Source organism: Zalophus californianus, chromosome 8 (assembly GCF_009762305.2).
Source record: "Zalophus californianus isolate mZalCal1 chromosome 8, mZalCal1.pri.v2, whole genome shotgun sequence".
NCBI lineage: Eukaryota > Metazoa > Chordata > Mammalia > Carnivora > Otariidae > Zalophus > Zalophus californianus.
Window position 1 is genome coordinate 45418235 of NC_045602.1, and position 21225 is coordinate 45439459.

Sequence of the window (21225 nt, forward strand, 5' to 3'; positions counted from 1 at the left end):
ATCGAGCCCCGCATTGGGCTCCATGCTGAGAGGGGCGTCTTCTTGTCTTCCTCTCACTCTGCTCTCTCTCTTTCTCTCTCAAATAAATAAATCTTTTTTTAAAAATCCTATAATTAATAGCCATTATCATCCCTTACTGAGCATGTACTCTGTGTCAGGATTATTGCATTTCGTCTTCATCACAACGCTATAAAGTAAATCGTAGTATTTTCCCCAGAACTTAGATTAAGAAACCGAGATGCAAAACTCTCCTCTGTAGATGGTAAGTTATAATAATAGTATAATTGAAGTAATTCGTGTAAATTGCTTATCTTCTTTTTTACTATTGCCCCATCGCCCATAACTTTTAATTGCTAGAGTGCATGCCAGCTTAGTCTCTCTGTCCCTAAGGCTCACCTGTCTCTTACCTGGATTACGGGAACAGTGTTCATGAGTTTACTTGGTTTTCCTTTGCCTTTTCTGGTAGATTCTCAACGAAGCAGTTAAGAAGGTCAGATCCTGGCACTCTTCTGCCAGAGATCTGCAGTGGTCTAAAAAGCCTCACATAATCTCCTCCCCAATTAGCTTTCAAGGTCATCTCCCATAGTTCTACCCCTTGCTTACTTGGCTCTGGCCACATAGATTTTCCCTGCAGTCCCTTGACAATGGGACACATTGTCACCGTAGGGCCTTTGCACTTGCTCTGTCCTTTGCCAGGAATGCTTTCTCCCTATTTGCTTGTTCTTTTCTCTCACTGCCTTTAGGTCCTTTTGTTTAAGTGTCTCAGAGAGACCTTCCCAGACCATCCTTATTTATTTGTTTTATTTATTTCACTTTTTTTTAAATTGAAGGACAAAAGGTCACATTCAGAGGTTAGCAGGCCTCATGCAGATAGTTAAAACCAACCTTCTCTTTTTCGGTTGACCATCTCCTAATTGCAAGTAATGTCCATGAGTACTTTAGAACCATCTCAAATTGTCCTTTGAGGAGCTCCACCATACCACTACATAACAGGCATAACCACATGCACTGCTGTGCTGTGTCTCACTGGATATCATCATCATCAAACAGATCTTCAAAATCATTTAAAAAGTCTGCATGAACTGAACTGCCTTCTCGTTGGCTGCCAAGTCCATCAGGAGCCTGGCGCTGCCCGCTGCCTTGTCCAGGTCCACATAGGGCCTGGTGCCTTGGGGAACATCTCGTCTACCACTGGCTTCATGTGGCCTGTGGCACCTCCCACGTCCCCAGCCCACTTTGGCCACCCTGATGCCTCTTCCCCACGCCATCCTTTTGAAAATTGCACTTCCTGCTTGACCAACATTCCTGATCCTTCTCATAGCATCAACATCTGATGTATGAAACATTTTACACAAGTACGAAAATAGCTGCTCTTTATCTCTCCTTTCTGGAATGCCAAGGCAGAATAGCCTTCTCTGTTCCCAGCACATATTAGGTGCCCCCAAGTTGTGTGGAATGTTGAATGAATCAACTCTTTTATCTGTTTTGATCTCTAATGTCTCTCCCACGACACTAAAATCTTGTCTCTATACTCAAGGATGGAATGTTGCTTCCAGTTTTCCTTCTGAAACCCTCTACAAATTAGACAAACCAGAATCAGCTGGCCTGTGGCCAAAATGAGCAAGGGTTATAAACCCTTCTCTCACTGAGAAACAGTCTTCCATCTTTTTCATCCCTTTGTGATTCACTGGGTATTGGCAGAGAAAAGCCCAACAAAAGAGCATAATTAGGAAAAGACAACCCACACCAAACGAGCCCCATGAACATAGAAAACTAGGTCATTGTTCCTAATATAAGGAAGAAGATCTCTGTTTCTAGCTAGGCTATGTTCCACTTGTGTGAAAACATTGTAATTAATTGAATTAATTTAATTCTGAATATTGTGGGAAAATGTGTGCCTTTTAGCCTTTTAGTAATCTGCCATTTTTCTTTTTCTGTAGATGGCATATCTCGTACCCACTCTGCATAGCTCCTAAATATGCTAAATATCTGATTGATGACATGTTTGAGCAATGCCCTTACACAACCCTACAAGCGACACATACTTCTGACTACCTACTAAGTCTGAGCCAAATATGCCCTTGGCTTCCAGCAGATTACAAGACTTCTACTGAGAGCACACTACCTTCTAAACTTTGATTAAAGCTGCAGAATATATAAGAGAAGCTTCCTCTTCCACCCAGTAAGTGCTATGGCTGAACTGAATATTAACCCTCACCTTGTAACTTTAGGAAAACCTTTTGAATGTGTAGCAATCATTATCCATCATAGTTGCCAGTGACCCACGACAAATCAAGGTGTGAATTACAGTAGCCATTACTGAACCATTTCAGAGGACCCAGGAAATATTACCTGCCCTGAGCTCTCTTGGTAGGAGAGAGAGGGTAGAAAGCAAAATAGCTATGGCTGAAAGAACCACAAAAGAAGGCATCTTATTTTGCTTCTCATCTCCAGTCACCAAAAGAACTAGAATCATCTTCTCACTTTCTGAGCTCTTATTTTCAGGTTGCAAATATTTACTCAAATATTTTACACATACCAAGAAATGTTGCATTATAAATCTGACACAAGATTCAAGATGCTAGGATGATTCTGAAGAGCAAGGCTAAAACCATGTACTTTGCAAACAAACAAATACAAAATTTAAATGAAAGTTAATAAATATTTTTTGCCTATTCCTCTTCTACCTAAACTATTACTTCTCACCCCCTTTTTCAAATAGTTTAATTATTAGTTTACATGTGAAATCTACTTTTTAAAAATTTTATTGTTATGTTAATCACCATACATTACATCATTATTTTTTTCCTTTCTTTAAAAAGTTTTTCACTGTTATGTTAATCACCATACATTACATCATTAGTTTTTGATGCAGTGTTCCATGATTCATCGTTTGTGTATAACACCCAGTGCTCCATTCTGAAATCTACTTTTGACATAAAACTGAGGTTAATGGAGGATGAAGCTACATTCTCTTAGAGGATTAGCTGAGCTTCCGTGAAGTGAAGGATCTTTGAAACCTTGTGGGGGTGGGTGGTCTTTGAAACTTTCACCTCTAAATTTTGTTCTACCTAAAGCAGCAGAGAGTTCTACAGCTTCTCTCCAAAAGACAATCCAAATTCCCACCCAGATACTAACTTTAATCCTTTGCTCTTACAAAGGCTGAAGAAAATATTTCTTTCTTTTTTTTTTAAGATTTTATTTATTTGACACAGAGAGAGAGAAAGCACAAGCACGGGGAGTGGGAGAGGGAGAAGCAGGCTCCCCATTGAGCAGGGAGCCTGATGCAGGGCTCGATCCCAGGACCCTGGGATCATGACCTGAGCCAGACACTTAACTGACTGAGCCACACAGGTGCCCCTGAAGAAAATATTTCACTCAAAGAGTTTCATAAACTAACAGGCTAGTTAGCAAAAGACATATTGTTTATTTTAAACTAGTAGGTTTTTCACAGAACTCTATAAATTACATGTCTGTAGATCTCCTGCATAAGAGACTGGCGTTAGTCATGACAACAGACTTATTAAAACTTAAAGCAAACATAAGTTACTGTTCATCAAATATATACTGAGGAAGAAAAACAGCTCATAAGTCATTCTATAAATGTAAGGGAACACAGTTATGAGCACCACAAATACTTGTGGTGATGGTTCTAATTGTCTTGCCAGAGGATGAGTTGGGGTATTCCTATTTACTCTCCTTTATTACCAATCAACTCAGTTCATCTGCCTACCTGAAAACTGCTTGCTTGTAGTTTCTTTTTCTTTTTCCCCCAAGACCTTACACTGTGAAAGACTTTAATATCCATGATTTGCTGTGGCAGGGTGGTGCCCCATGCATGTTCAAGTTACCTTCAGATTTAATGCTTTCTCTACCACTCAAAGGTGCATTAGGAAGTGAAGCTCTGATCTGAGACCTTCACCAGCCAGGAGTCAGCTATTTTCAATGACTTTCTCAGTAACATTCATTCCTTTTGACCTGCCTCTCTCTCTTTCATTTGCATTCTAGCCTGGCCCAAGGAGAATGATTGCCTGTCCTGGATTGCTTCTTGCATGGTGTTGATTTAGTGGTAACACTGTACTGTATAATTCATCTGCTCCTCAGTCCCATAATGACTTGGCTTATATAGTGCACACACTGAATATCTATCTAAGCACCTCGGCCCTAGGGCATAGAGGGCAGCAAAGGAGAGTCCTTGCTCCAGAGATGGTCCCTAACCTATGGTAAACAGGGAATTTTCAGTGATGGCTGGTTATAAACAATGTAAAGGGGTTCAATTTTCCATATGGCATGATCTTGGGTGTGTTTGGCGGGGTGGAGTAGGGAATTAAATGAAATGTAATGAATACCTACAGTTTGATAGATACTGGGACAAGCATTTTACATATGTTCATTTATTTTTCAAAACAACTGATGAGGAAACTGAGGCTCAGAGGGCTTAAGTAACATTCTAAGATCACACAGCTAGAAACTGATAGAGAGGTTAAAATTTAAATCTGTCTGATGCCATATCCTATATTATTTTCTTATTTGACCTTAACCATTCCTCCTGTTTTTCTATGACACATGTTTTTTTTCTGCTCATATTTCATGATTATGCCTAAGGACCCGAGAAATGTAAACTTACTATGCACCTGGAAAAAGAATTGGGAATATTTGGTAAACACTAGTGATTGCTATACCTCCTCCGAGTCATGAAAATCCCACTGAGTTTCTAAATAAGTCTAGAATGCCACAGGTGAATTCACTTGTTGCCAACTGCAACCCCTTGTTCCACTTTTACTAATATTTGACCACAGAAGAGTTATCAAAAATAGTTAGATGGTACCTAGATATTAAAAATTATGACTATAGTTTCCAATATTTGTGGGTGCATCTGGGAAGAGATGTTAGATGAATGGAAATGTTTGTCAGGAGTAGACCAAGGGTTCTAGCAAGGGAAAGAATGCTGGTCTGGCTGGACCACAGATGGCCTGGTATAGTCACTTCTTAGTATGAGAGGCTTGAGCAAGCTCAAAATGGGACATTTGTTAACCACCATGCTGCCATTCTATAAGCATTTTTTTTTTTAATTCTTAAAGATTTTTTGGCTAACCAGGGAACACTTTGAATATGAGCAGCTAACTTCTTTCTTAACTCCATGTAACATGATCCCTAATAGGCAAAAGCAGGACGTAGTCATCCTACAAAGGCCTGGAAAGAGGATGGAAGGGATCAAAGAACCATAATTCATGTATCCATCTAACATTCCCCATTCCTCTCTCTGATATTATTAACATTTTCTTCTGCCCAACAGGAGAACTCCAGCTGGACTTCATTCTGGTAAAGTGTAATTTCTCTACCCAATTAGATTTATCCTTAAATTAAGGATACTTTTAACTATATATTATTTTTGTTTGCTTGTATAAATCTTTAACATGTGTATGCATCATCTATTAAAAACAGCCCATTAAACAAATAAGGGGAAATATTTCTTAAAATGTCATTCCGCTATAGATCTCAATATAAAGAACAAGAGAAGCTATTATTATTATTATTATTATTATTATTAACCAAGATCATCCTAAGGAAGGCATGATCTCTATGTTGTTTCCTCCTTCTTCCCTGGAAAAGCAAAAAGGGTCTTGTGATTTCCTCAGGTCGGCACATACCCACTGGCTGCCCATTATCTTGAGTTATTTCAATGTCTTTCACTGAGACTGATAACACAGATTCTGGTAGCTAAACATTTATACCCTTATATAGCATCTTTTAATCTTCAAGCTTGACACTTAACTCTATTTTCAAAGCAACTTTGGGAAGTAGGTGGGCCTTATGATCATATGACTTGTGGGCCTACTGATATCTAACGAAGGAAAAGATACTGCTTAGTGTCAGACAGCTGGTCGGAATCAGGAATAGATCTTGACTTTCAGTTTTAGGTGTATTTATTTATCCTCCCCCATACAGTTCCCTTTGAGTTTTTATATATACATTTAAAAATATTTACCCATACCGTTAATTAGTACTATAATTGAAGAGGCCCCAATAATTTGCTCCCTTGTTAGTAACTTCTATTTATTAGTAATTTATTCTCTTATAGTGGGGAGTTTCTTTTTTTCTCTCTTATCTGCAAAACAAACTATCATGATCATTAAAATTAAGTCCTCTTTCTCTGTCTGGCACACAAGCTTCCTCATACTTTAATCTCATCTCACATTCTTGGTTTTCCCTGCTACTACTTCTCTTCATGAAGATGACACTCTCACCTAAGCACTGACTTTTATCAGAATGTGCTACATGATCTGGTGCCTCTGAGCATCTGACTGTGTTTTTCTCTCAACCAGAAACACTCGGCTTCTACATTACTATCTATTGAAATTATCATCCTTGAAAACCCACCCATTGAGCTATCTTTTCCATTAATCTGTTACTGACTAGAAACACATGCAGCCTTTTCCTCTTATGAACACTTCACACCAATGCTAGCAGGATGGAACCTTTTGTTCTGAGGGCAAAGAAAGCTCTTGGCACTGTGCCCTTAGTCATAATAGCAGCTTAATAATATTTGTTCAACTAGAACTACTACAATAATATTTGTTCAATACTACAACAATACTGGTTCTCAAAAAGTATTGGTTCCAGGATCCTTAACACTCTTAAATATTTTTGAGGAGCCCAAAGAACTTTTGTTTATGCAGACTGTATCTGTTAATATTGGACAAATTAGAAATTAAACTGAAAAAAATTTAAATCACAACAGTACTCAAGCACACATTCATTACCCATCAGAGCGATGATATCATCACACATTATGCAGATACTGAAAAGGTTCATTATATGCTTGGGAAAGGGGAATGTAAAAAGAAAATAATTCCTTTATATTATTAAGAAAATATTTTGACCAAGAAAGTTTAGAGGATACCCAGAGGTCCTTGTACCACTCTTGGGAACCACTAAACTATAACTACAGAAAGAAACTTGGGCTAAGAGTCAAGAGTTCTGGGTTTAGGTCCTCTCTTACACAAACATATAGTTTAATATTTATCTGGGCTTGAGCCATCTCCTGAAAGTAAGGGAATAGGGGCTAGTTGTGAAGGTGAAACCTCTCCTAGTTCTAATTACCTGCTCCTAATCCTATACAGATGAATACCATGATGCTCTCAGGTAACTTCCCATGAAGGGATTCTTCTCCAAGTTAGCATTAACCTTTTTGCTCACCATTGAGATGGTTGGCTATAAATGTTGCTGCCATGCCTAGAAAATCAAGAGATGTGTTTATAGCATGATAATATGTGGATGCCAGGAAGGCAGGCAGCAGAAAGAATCTCAGACAGCATTTTCAAATAAGGTTTCTTTTACCAGAGGTGTCATGCTAAGGCCCTGTGGTAAGTTCTAACAGAACTGGGTCATGTGACATATGAAGCTAGCTGGGGAGAATTAAGACTTCAAAAAATTTATAAATTCCATGGAAGTTCATTAGAATAAAATTCCAGACTGTTTGGTTTTCCCATAGATGTCATAACATCCTCTCTTAGCAACTTCATACTTGGCCTTCTTGTGCAAGCCCCTGCCTCAATCCATACAAGGCTTTTCTTTGTTACCCCATTTCCTCTGCATCAACAATTATCTGTCTTATGTCCTCAGGCCATATTCAAAAGCTAAAAGTTAGCCAGTTCAGGAAAATAAATGATCAGGTATTATTGGGATTTAATAATTTAACATATTATATCTCATAGGTATAACTATGGTCTTTAGTAGACATCATGTTATTATTTATAAAATGGACTCACCTGAATCTATGTCACACTGGAAGCTCTGTGGGAAAGATGGTTTGGGTCACGGGGCTTTCAGCAATAGAGATCACACCAACCAGGAGTCTCTGAGTAATGAAATAGAAAGTATATGGAAAATGGGCTCAGTTCCTGACTCTGCCAATAAATAGCTGATTGACCTTGAACAAACTGTTTAAGCATTCTGAGCTTCTGTTTACTCATCTGTAAAATGAAGTTATTTATAGTTATAAACCTAGGTTATTTCGCCTTAAATTTGTTGCTGCTTTGATTTCATGAAATGAATGCTTTGGTCCTTGGTCTTTAAAGTTTTCTGTTTAGCTGCTCTACCAACCCTACGTGGCGTGTCTTCCTTTTACATGTTATTATTCCTTTAAGAGAAATTTTCAACAAAGTGCTTGTTTCTTTCCAGACACAAAGAAACAGCTATTTGAAATAATGTCATACTCAAGGATGGAGTATTTAATATAGAATCAATAATCTCAAAGATTTTCCTTTAATTAGAAGAAAAGTGTCTTTTGTCCTCATCAACTTTAGTTCTTTCTCTTTCTGAGTAGTAGGACTCCAAGATAATGAGACCCAATGGAAGGATAAATAAAAAGAGGGTCTTAAACTGACATCAAGAGAAAGGTTAGGATTCAGTATTGTAGCAAAGAAGAACTTGTATCTGGGCAGGCAATTCTGAGAGGTTTCAAATCTCCTTTTTCCCTTTTAAAGGATATTTTTGCTGCATTATAGAACTCCAATTTTATATTATTTTTTTTTTCTGGCTTTCACTATTCAGAAATTAGCTGTCATCATTACTGTTGTTCATTTGAAGATAATGTGTATTTTTCCTCTGGCTTTTTTTTTTTCTCCTTAGCTACTCAGAGTATATTGACAAATAAATCTATAAGATATTTAAAGTATACATTATAATTTATTATTTATGTATACATTATAAAAGTATTTCCCTTATCTAATTAATTATCACATCCATCACCTCATAAATTTACATATTTACCTTTTTTTTCCCCTGAGAACATTTAGGTTCTATTCTGTTAGCAAATTTCAATTATACAATGCAGTGTTACCAACTATGGATCGTCACCATGTTATACATTAGATCCTCAGACCTTATGCATCTTATAGCTGAAAGTTTGTATCCTTTTACCAACCTATCTTTATTTGGGATTTAATAATCCCCAACCCCTGGCAACCACTTTTCTATTTTATTTCTATGCATTTCCTTTTTTTTTTAAGTATTATTATTCCACATATAAGTGATACCATTCAGTGTTTGTTTTATTCTGTCTGATTTATTTGACTTAGGTCCATCAGTGTTGTCACAAATGGCAGGACTACCTTCTTTCTCATGGCTGAATAATATTCTGTTTTTTGTACATACCACATCTTGTTTACCCATTCATCCACTGATGAACCCTTAGGGGTTTCCATATCTTGGCTATTGTGAATAATGCTGCAATGAACATTGGAGTGCAGTTATCTTTTTGATACCTAGTTGCTTTCAAGATTGTGTTTTTGTCTTTGGTATTTAGCAGTTTTGGTATGATATGGCCAGGTATAATATTTTTTAAAAAATTTTTATCTTGCTTAGGGTTTGTAAGAATTTTTGAAACTTTGGCTTGATGTTTTACAATTTGAGAGAAATTCTTAGTCATTATCTCCTCAAACATTGCTCTTGTGCATTGTCTCTCTTTCTCTTCTGGGGCTTTAATCAGATTTATGTTAGATTATTTCACTTTGTCCCATGTGTCTTTATGTTCTTTTCTATTTTTTCCAGACACAAATTTTCTCTCTAATTCAGTCTCAGAATTTTCTACTGACCTATCTTCCAATTCACTAAATGTATTTTCAACTGTTTTTATATGAATCTACTGAGTTCTTATTTTCAGTTATTGTATTCTTCAGTTATAGAATTTCTATTGATTCTTTTAAAATAGATTCTACCTTGTCATCCAATTTCTTGAATATTTAATAACAATTATGTTCAAATCTCTGGTATCTTTTATCTAGGATTCCCATGTGTCAGTTCTATTGCTGGTTTTTAACTTCTGGTCTCATTTCTTGGTATGCTTGGTGCTATCTTCTGATAAAAGGGATTCACATTTTCCTCTGTCTGTCAGACAACTACAGTAGAGGCTGTTCACTTTAGTCAAGAAATTGGATGACAAGGTAGAATCTTTTTGACTGCATGTATGTTTGTTTTGTTATATTTTATCCAGATTTGGTGCTTTCCTGATTCATCCAAAGTTTTTCTAATCTTCTTCCTCCGACTTCCAAGACCTATTATTAACTAATACACTCAAATCTATAGAATATTAATTCTTCTTCAACTTATATATAACTTGTGTCTTTAACCAGCTTATATTCTTTTCACAATCAGAATAGTGTGTGTTTCTTACCTCCAGCACATTGCACAATGGTTTTCAAAGTTTAGCGTAAATCAGAATCACCTGGGCAATTCATTGGCCCTAATCCCAGAGATTCTGAATAAAATCCTGAGTTGAAACCAAGGAAAGTGCATTTAATAAACACCACAGTCATTTAAAACCCATGAACTATAGAACTTCATGAAATACTGCTCAATACTGTCAATATAAGAGATTTCTAATAAATATTTGTTAAGAGAATACTGACTATGCTCATGATTGAAAAACCCTTCTGAAATGTTCTTCCCAATCTCATTCCCCATTGAATAATGCAATGCCTTATGTGTTACTTACACTTCACCCTTGCCTGCATTCCACCCACTGTGCAATCAGAATATTCAAAGAAGGCTACCCCATCAATATGCATGATATATCAAAATTGTGGACAAGGTGAGTCATTTAAGAGGTATTTCCATTTTGCATATCATAACTTTTATATTAATATTATATTGACATTCAGTAGATCTTTGACAAGTAATTTGACTCTGGAATTACATTTTTTTTTTTTTTTTGGTCTACTAAAAGAGCTACTAAGCCATACCTCATGAGTCGTGGTAGGGGTATGGGCAGTGACTGCCTTATATTTAACCATGACCAAAGTAAGGAGAGACTGAAGTGGGGTGAGACATCAAGAAGTGCAGAGATTCTCCTAAAATAGACCTAGTAAAGACCAGTGTGATCTGGAGAGGATAGGGGCAAATGGAAAGAATTATCAGAGTAATTCATACAAGAGTATTTTTGCGTCAATTATTTATTTCAATATTTAAATGAAAGTATTTTGGTAGCCTCTGTAATGCAGAGGCTGGTTAACTAACTTCATGCCCCATTTACCTTTAGGTGGAATCACAGACACATAGCCATGGGTTTCAGCTCAGGCCATGGTATTTGAAATGCTGAGAGAATTGGTAAGAGAACTGCATGACTCAAGATCCCCTGTGTTGTTGTCTTCATATCTTGGTAGCTCCATGAATCTCCCTGGATCTAGCGGGTAACTCTTCCTTCTCTGTAAATTAGATTTAAGAGAGTTCTGTGATGGCTTCTACCCTGTGATTTTGCTCTATGTGCAGTCTAGAGCCAGGGGCTAAAATCACGTAACTGTGTTCTCATAACAACACAGCCACTTCCATATTCTGAGCCGTTGACCAGATCATTCACCCATTCTCAGACTCAGGTCCTTCATTTGAAAAATGGATCAATACTTACTATATAGGATGACTATGAAGAATAAATGAGATATTTTGCTTAGCATAATACTCTGTAAGTCATGAGAATAAAAGTCACAGCATAAGGAATATAATCAATGGTATTGTAACAACAATGTATAGGGACAGATGGTAGCTACACTTGTGGTGAGCATAGCATAATGTATAAATTTACCAAATTTCATCTATGTTGTACACCTGAAACTAATGTAACATTGTGTGTCAACTATACTGAAATAAAAAGAAAGAAAATAAATCAAAAAGAAAGCAATGTATAAAAAAAGAATAAATGAGATAATCCAAGTAAAACAAGAAGTCTAAAAAATGAAGCACTCATGAATAGAATATCTATGAGTCTAGAATATTTATGAGTCCAAAGTGGGTAGTTTTGCATTTTTGTTCATTGGTTCTGCCAATGGACTTCATGCCCTGTTGCCTTGTGATATTTTATCTCTTTTGAAAGTATCTTGACTATATCCTGAACCAAGCATGCTTTCCTCCTTACCTTGTTTCCCTACTCTATACACACAAGTCCTTAAAGTAGCCACTTTTCCATGTCTAGATCCTAGTTTAAATGGGCTGTGACAAGTACCCTGTCCATAGTGATGATCCCATCATCAGGTGGTTGTCATTATGGACAGGATACTTGCACACCTTCCCATATATCAGGTATTTACACACATTACACACACTAGCTTATTTAATACTCACCTAAAATAACATAAGAGGGGCGCCTGGGTGGCTCAGTCATTAAGCGTTTGCCTTCGGCTGGGGTCCTGATCCCAGGGTCCTGGGATCGAGCCCCACATTGGACTCCCTGCTCTGCGGGAAGCCTGCTTCTCCCTCTCCCATTCCTGCTGCTTGTGTTCCTTCTCTCACTGGGTTTCTCTGTCAAATAAATGAATAAAATCTTTTAAAAAATATATACATAAGGTATCGATATATCTATACAGCTGTATAGCTCTATAATTATACAGTTGTATAGAGATATCTATAGCTAGATAGCTGAGAAACTGATTCTTAGGTCACACAACCTCATGAAAATCACACGGTTTGCAAGAGACTGAGCAAATACCTAGCCTGGTTCTATCTATCAGATAGAAAATTGATCTTTTTTCTTTTTTTCTTTTTTTTACATTATGCTCAGTCAAGCTTAATCTAGAAAGGTTGAATTTTGAGCCAGGTTTTAAATAGGAATTGATGGGAAGACTAAGAGGAAAAGCTTTCTTGATAGAAGCATTCTGGGAGTATTTAGAGTTTACTCATAACAACCACATTTGGTAGGATCCTATGGTGTTTCATTATTGCTTCAATGTGCTCTTGTATAATTTAAGATGTTATGCCAAACTTTTCTAGAGGGGGAAAAATCATAAAAGTCAAGCTGAGATTTTCAGTTATTTAGAGATTGTAATATCCCTGAATTTAAGGCATGGAATGGAAAATGCCAACCGTTGGAGCCATAATTGCCACTAGGAAAAAGAAAATCCATTTTTCTTACACGAGCATCAAATATTTCTTGCATTGAAATAAAAAATAAATCCCAGAAACATCATTCCCTTGCCTTCTGACCTTAATGCCACCCACCGGAGGTAATAAGTGTAGGGACATCTGGGACGCTGCTACTCAAAGAACTGTGCAGATTGGGTTCTTTTGGCAATTCGCTAGGCAAGGACTGCCCCTTGGGGCAATGCACCTGCTCAAAAACAAGTGGGAGGTAGCTGAGTTTTGCAAGTAGCATCCCAGGACTGGCAACTTTCAACGAGAAATGAAGAAAGGGTTCATAGACCCACAGGCAAGGAAGGTCATAGACTATGGAGTGCCCAGGAACCTCACCGGTCTTGGATCTAAGATTCTAATCACATAAACAGCACATGTTTTCTTTTTTTTTACATGAATTTATTAATTTATGACTCTTGGGTCATAAGACACAGAAGCCAGCTCTTGTTAACTTTAACAAAAACACTCACCAGAATGTCAAATTGTAGGTCAAGAATTAAAGGAAGAGCTGAAGAACTAGCTTCAGAAAAATAAGAAAAAAAAAAGAAAGAAAGAAGGACAGAATAACAACAGGGTTTTTGGTAGCAAAAAATAATGGTGTATCTCTTCAGGCCACTGTTACAGGGGCTAGGTCAATATTAATACTTTTAATTCCTGTTTCCATAATCCAAATCCTCAAGACAGTAACCAATTGGCCTAGACTGGGTAATGTGCCTGCAACCTGGACCAGGAAGAAAAGGACACCTTGATTAATAGCCCTATCAAGACTGCCCATAGTAGGGAAGTTGTATCTGAGACAGGGAAATTGATAAGCTATTTCTAGAAGTTGTAAGAATGCAGGGCACATGAAACACTCCACTTGGAATTGCACACTTTTATTCCCGAGGGCAGAACTTAATCAGTTCTTCTAGAGCCCAGTGCAGCCCACAGAGTTTCTCTGTACACTGGAAACTGCACACTTGAAGCAAAAAAGAGGTTTATTATCTCTCCCTACATAAATCATACTTATGGGTGTTTTATATTTTTACACTTAAAGATTTTTTCTTTTTAACAATTATGACTATTTATACCCATTTTTTCTCCACTAATATTTCATTAAAAAATTCCTGTCATTAATTTTATTCAAATCCTTAATTTTAATGACTGCTATGCCATTATGGGTTATCATAATTTATCCTATATTCATTTGCAAGAAATTTAAGTTTTTAAAGAAATTTAAACATACTATAATGAATAGCCTTATACATAAACCTATGTGCACATTTGCAATTATTTTCCCAGGATATATTTCTAGAATTATCAGGTCTAAATAAGTGAACACTGTTAGGGTACATATTGCCAAATTTCCCTCCATAAGGGTATTTACCTCCATAGAAGAAAAAGACCCTGCAGGTGTGCTTAAAATGAAGGCAGAGGCACGGGGCGAGTGCCCTGGAGAGTATTTATGGACCATTGCCTGGCTTGGCACAGTGGAAACATTTGGTCTGCTTATAACATACCTATCCCTAGGCACAGGATGAATACTTAACTCCTAAGGTAGAGTGGATATAGATTTCCAAGTTAATTTGTGTCCCAGGAATACCCAACATGAGACACTCTGTGATTAGAGATGTATTTGCAATTGTTAGCACCAGAACGACTATAAACCAATCTTAATAAAGTATCCACAGCATGTCTAATTATAAGTACTGCAGCATCCTGATAAAATCTTCAAGATAACTAATTGCAAATGTACCCTTAGGTAATTAAATGAGGGGACTAAATTATCGTATTTCTTTTTCCAGGATTATTTGCATTTGATGTCTTCCTTCACAGATGAAAAGTTGTGATACAGAATCAAATAAACGAGTGGAAGAGACATAAAATAACTTGTTACGGGGGGGACATAAAATAATTTTTCCTGGGAGGCAAATACGCAGAATATATACTAACTCTCTCCTACTCAAAACCCATAGAAGAAAGCACTAGTCTATCAGGCAATCTTTCCTTCTCAGCCTAAATGCAGCTTTAGAATCTTTCTCATCCCCGCAATCCAGGCAGACAACAGTGGTCAAACTGGAGGTGGAACTTTACTTAAAACCTATCTGAATCTCTGATATCAAGCAAATCCTGTCTATAGAATCAGCAAAAATCTGAGTTTACCTCACTTATCTTAGCACTTTCCATCCCAGTCCGGTGCTCTCATGTAGGTATTAGCTAATGTTGATGTAGTAAGCCCTACATTGCATAATGAGCTATACGTGGGTCGCTCCATTTAATCTTTATGATATTGAGACACTTATTATTCCTGATTTTATGGCTAAAAAACTGAAACTTAGAGAGGTTAAATAACTTGCCCTAAATTCCCTGGCTAGTGACTGTCAACTATGTGAAGAGTCTGAGAATGTATTCTACTGGGGATGTTGTATTCAATAAATGTTCCTGATCCATTTTATGTGGGACAATGTCTCTATTACATATAAGGTATTTGAAGACGGAGTTTAGTTGCTGTCTTTTTTAGTGTATAGGACTCATCCCAGCAGCACACACAAACTCTGAAAATCTATTTGAAAAAGACAATGACAATAATGATGCTCTTATTTTTACACAGATTCTCAGTATTTCTGTAGATAGAGTTTGTAGCTTCCCTCTTTGCTCTTCAGCATCTTGAATTTGAATGATTATTCCATGAGAAAACATCTTTAAAGTTGTTTGAAAAGGTAATCCCATAGCCTATAAGATCTAAGCTTTAGGAAGCTTTGGGGGGAATCATCCTTGTTTTTTTCTCCATTAATACCTGTATTCCTGTTTCTCATAGTTCAGTGCCCTTCTTTTTTAATGTAACATCTCTCCTAGGTTTCTGCACCTCAGGGAGATCTTAGGAGGTTTCGGATTTATCTCTTATCTTAGTCTTCCAATAAAAATGAGACCATCCTTTGTGTTTCGGAAGATAGCTTTGAAAGCAGCTTCAGAAAGCCAGAGATTTTAGATTTACTGAAGGGTGATGGATTTATGTAGCTTCATTTTATCAGCAGCCTTAGTGCCTGCTGAGCCTGGACCTATTTCTTTGGCTGTAGGCATCTCGATCTCAGGTTGTGTCTTCATACTTGGCAGTGTTAAGTATGACTTCTCCTCATATTGCCTCCTGCCATGCTCTGTGGGCGGGAAGGGTGACTTTTGGATATCAACTGTTCAATATTTTTCCTTGAAAATTTTGCCGTGTGTGTGTGTTGTGTGCCTGTGTGCATGCATTCATGCTCTGGGCCCTTGACCATCAGGGAATCTCCTGGGGTGGTCATGGCTCCTGGAGGTAGAGAAAGGAAATGTCCAGAGTTGCTTTGGGAAGCTTGTCCCAGGACAAATGGCAAAGGGTGGCCAGCAACTGCTCCTTTTGGTTGACCAAGAGTAATTCAGTTTGCTGATTTTTTAGTTTTGTTGTTTTGAGGCACTTCTGGAAGTTAGTCAGTTCTTCTTTTTGGCCAGGTGATTAAGTCCATACCCAAACCCCTTCCCTTATCAGGTTCTCACACTTCAGGGCCTCTATATACCTAATGCCTGATTACCCTGGGGCCAGGTACCAAACAACTAGCAACTGTCCTTATGCCTGGAGTCAGAGAAATTATTTGTATTAGCCAGTCCACAGGGGGCCACAAACCTAATTAACCTCACCTCAACTGTCAGACATAAGCTCTATCCTACAACTCCAGCTTGCTGCTACCCTATTCCTGGAGTGCAACCCCCCATGTGGCTCTGCCTAGCAGCCTTCTCTCATTTATAACTATAAGCAACAAAAAGCTCTGTCTTCCACCTATTCAAAGTGTTATTATGTTGTGCATCATTGAAAGAATCTTTAAATCTTATAGAATAGCAGGGTACTTTTTAAGATGCCCTCATTGTCAGGAATTGACAGCATGGACTCAGCTGGCTTAAACTATAAGGAAATCTTCTGACTCACATAACAAGAAATTCAAAATAGGTTCAGGTACACACTGATCAAGGCTTGGACACCTCTTCTATATGATTCTGAAAACTTTCCTTTTAAAAAAATTATTGAGATATAATTGACATTTTACACTATATTAGTTTGGGGAGTACAACGTAATGATTTAATATTGTATATATTGTGAAATGATCATCACAATATATCTGGTTAACATCTATCACTAAAGTTACAAACATTTTTTTCTTATGATGAGAACTTTCAAAATTTACTCTCTTAGCAACTTTAAATATGGAATACAGTATTCTTAACTATAGTTACCATGCTATACATTATATCCCATGGCTTACTTATCTTATAACTGGAAGTTTGTACGTTTTGACCCTGTTTACTCATTTCACGCCTCTGCCCCCCCCCCCCCCCCCCCCCGCCAGCCTCTAGTAACCACCAATCTGTTTTCTGTATTTGTGAGCTTTTCTTTTTTTGGTAAGATTCCACATGTAAGTGAGATCATATGGCTTGTCTTTCTCTGGCTGATTTATTTCACATAGCATAATGCCCTAAAGTTCCATTCATTTGGTTGCAAATGGTAAGATTTCCTTTTTTATGGTTGAATAATATTTTTGTGTGAGAGTGTGTACATTAAATTTTCTTTACCCATTCATTCATCGATAGGCATCTAGGTTGTTTCCATTGTCTTGCCTATTGTAAATAATGCTGCAGTGAACACGGGGTGCATTTCAAGTTAATGTTATCATTTCTTTTGGATAAATACCCAGAAGTGGAATTGCTGGATCATACTGTAGTTTTATTTCAAAATTTTTGAGGAACCTCCATATTGTGGCTGTACCAATTCACATTCCCATCAAGAGGGCAAAAAAGCTCCCTTTTCTGCACATTTTCACCAACACTTGTTTTCTTTTGTCTTCTTCATGGTTACCATTCTAATATAGGTACGTCTATTTTAATGCCAGTACCATACTCTTGATTACCACAGCTTTGTAGTGTAGTTTGAGAGGAGGAAGTGTGATGTTTCCAGTTTTGTTTTTCTTTCTCAGGATTACTTTGGCTAGTTGGGATTTCTGTGACACCATATAGATTTTTTTTTTTAAAGATTGTATTTATTTGACAGAGACACAGCAAGAGAGGGAACACAAGCAGGGGGAGTGGGAGAGGGAGAAGCAGGCTTCCCATGGAGCAGGAAGCCCAATGTGGGGCTCAATCCCAGGACCCTGGGATCATGACCTGAGCCGAAGGCAGACGCTTAATGACTGAGCCACCATATGGATTCTAATGTTGTTTTTTCTGTTTCTGTGAAAAATGCCATTGGAATTTTGATAGGGATTTCATTGAATCTGTGGATGATTTTGTACACATTAGATAAAATAGACTTTAAGCGCAAAACGGTAAAAAGAGACAAAGAAAAAGCATTTGACAAAATATAGCATCTTTTCATGTTTAAGACCCTCAACAAATTGAGTATAGAAGGAGTAAACCTCAACATAATAAAGGCCATATATGACAAACCCATAGCTAACATCATACTCAATGGTGAAAAATTGAAAGCTTTTCTTTTACGATTAGGAACAAGACAAGGGTGCCCACTCTCACTATTCTTATTTAACACAGTACTGGTAGTCCTAGCTAGAGCAATTAAAAGATAAAGAAATAAAAGATATCTAAACTGGAAAGGAAGAAGTAAAATTGTGATTTGCAGAAGATATGATTTTATATAGAGAGAATCCTAAATAATCAACCAAAAACTGTTGGAACTAACCAACAAATTCAGTAAAGATGCAGGATATAAAATCAATATACAGAAATCAAGTTATATTCCTTACATTACTCCATGAGAGAAATTATGGCCAAGAAGATCCCTCTTGTTCCTAAATTGTGCCGTCTTGGAAGAGGGTTGATAGAGGTAGTAAAACTGCTCCTCTTACCCTCTCCAGTATGTCCAAACTCATATTGTTTTGCTCCAGTAGTACACAGAAACGACTCTTTTAGAACCCTGGGCTTCCATAAAGCTGTCTTGTCCATGGATGATTGTCTAAAACACTGTTTTTCAGGGGTTCCCTGACCTTGACTGAGAGGGGCTGGGGCTCATTCATAGTTCATTGCAGGTACCATTGCCCAGACTGAGGTCTGTATGTCTGTTAGCCAGTGCATGGGTCTAAGACCCATCCTGAGTGACTTGGTGTATAATGCTGGATCCCACAGTTCCTACAAAGGCACTTTTGTCCATGGATAGATGCCAAACTACGGTTGTTGAGGGGAAGTAAAAAATGAGGAACATCATATTTTACCATATGCTGATATCACACTCCTCCTTTTTTATTGTCTTCAGTAACAGTTATTGGCTTTTGTTGAGATGGCTGACTAATTTCCGTATCAAACAGTCTTTTGGCCACATCCTTAGTGTTTTCTTCTTAACACACTTTCTTATTTTTCACACGATGGGTAAGATGAAAATTTTCCAAATCTTTAAGTTCTGCTTCCTTTTTGATTAACAATTCATCATTAATCCAAACCATTAAGTCATTTCTCTTCTCAAATTTTACTATAAGCAGTCAGGAGAAGCCAAATCACAACTTTAACACTTGGCTTAGAAATAACTTAGGTAGCATATCTAATCTCATCACTTGCAAGTTTTGCTTTCCATAAAACACTAGAATGCCAACACAAATTCAGCCAAGTTCTTTGCCACTTTATAACAAAGGTGGCCTTTCCTTCATTGTTCAAAAACTTGTTCCTTATTTTTATCCGAGACCTCATCTGAATAGTCTTTACTACCTGTATTTTTACCAACATTTTATTCACAATTGCTTAGGTATTCGCTGAGAAGCCTGAGGCTTTCTCTGTACTCTCCTCTTTTCTCTCTGGGCCCTTACCAGAATTGCCCTAAACAGCTCATACACAGCAATTTAGGCTTTTTCTAGCATGTATCTCAAAAGTCTTCTAGCCTCTGGCCATTACCCAGTTCCAAAGCTGCTTCCACATTTTTATGTATTTGTTATAGCAGCACTTCCAATTCTCAGTGCCAATTTCCACCTTCAAAGAGATGAGGAAAAACTCTACGAAACTCCCACCTCCCTTTCCCTAGGAGACTTCTCCTCTCAAAATATCATTAGATAGAATTGTATTAAATGCCCACTCCTAAATCAATCACTAAAAAGGAGACCACCATTAGATTAAATTAAACAGGATTCAGAATAAGCCACCCTCCCTTGAAACTCATGGTGACATAGAAAAGTTTACATGCCTGAAAAGTAAACTGTTAATCTGTTTTTTTTTTTATTTTATTTTTTTATTTTTAAGGAGGAAAAGGGAAATCAATGTCGGCAGAGAACAAGCAGTATTTGCTGTGCTTAGGAATACACCTTTATTTATTTCATCCTCTAAGCTCACCTTATTAATTACCAGCTTTATAACCTTGGACAAGTTCCTTTGACTCTTTAAACATGAGTTTGCTCGTCTATGACATAATTTTAGAAAAAAATATCCATGAAAACCCCTCACCATTAACATATAGGACAAAACAATATGACTGATGGCTGATAGTTCCTTGATCTTTAGATAAAGTATTTTCTTCCTAAACGAGGAGTTGGCTTTAGAACACAAATAATTTTGCAAAGGGGAGTAACTTACTATCCCACTGAGGGGTGGCTGATGTTGATGCTGTCCTGTGCCCAGGACTGAGTAGAGGGAAATATGGAATGGCTTAAGTACATGAGGGATCTGAAATTTTGGGGAGGGGCACAATTAAATCCTGTCTATCTTTACATACTTACCTTTCTCCTATCATGGTAAAATATCCCAAAGTCTGTGAAGAAAGATGTTAAGGCAAAGAGAATGTATTTGACCAGCTATGAAAACTTGAAAACTTCTCTTCCTAAAGACAAGAGTAATGGCTTACTAGTGAAGGAAAGCTACAGGGAAACAGGTGGGTAGAAATTGATGAGGTAGAAAGAACACTTGACCAGGAGACAGAAACCAAGTTCAAGTCTACCTTTGCCATTTGCTTTCAGTTTTACCTTGAGCAAATTCTGAGCCTATTTTAGATTCAGTTTTTCCATCTGTCAAATGGCAGTAAATGTGTCTGCCTTCTGAACCTCTCAAGGGGATCGTGAGAATTGAGAGAATCGGTGGAAATGAAAATGTTTTGAAAAACTGTCCACTGATGTGGACAAGGATATGTCCTGTTCCTGTAAAGATATCCTGAGTCTCCACACCTACCTTCTCTCTTTCCTAGTCAGATCAACCACCAAATTTAAAATCTGGAAAAAATATCTGGGCTGAGGGTATTTTCTAATGTTAGAGCTTTAGAAAACTGAAAATACAAAGTCTAATCCACTTTCCCACAAGTAACTAATATGAGATATTCAGGAAAAATTTCTGCCAAA

The 21225-nt window shown here is 37.3% G+C and overlaps 1 pseudogene; it reads right to left on the reverse strand.

The window, feature by feature from the left end:
* Window positions 1-1023: 1023 nt before the first annotated feature.
* Window positions 1024-1201, reverse strand: LOC113938691 (annotated as a pseudogene).
* Window positions 1202-21225: the final 20024 nt, after the last annotated feature.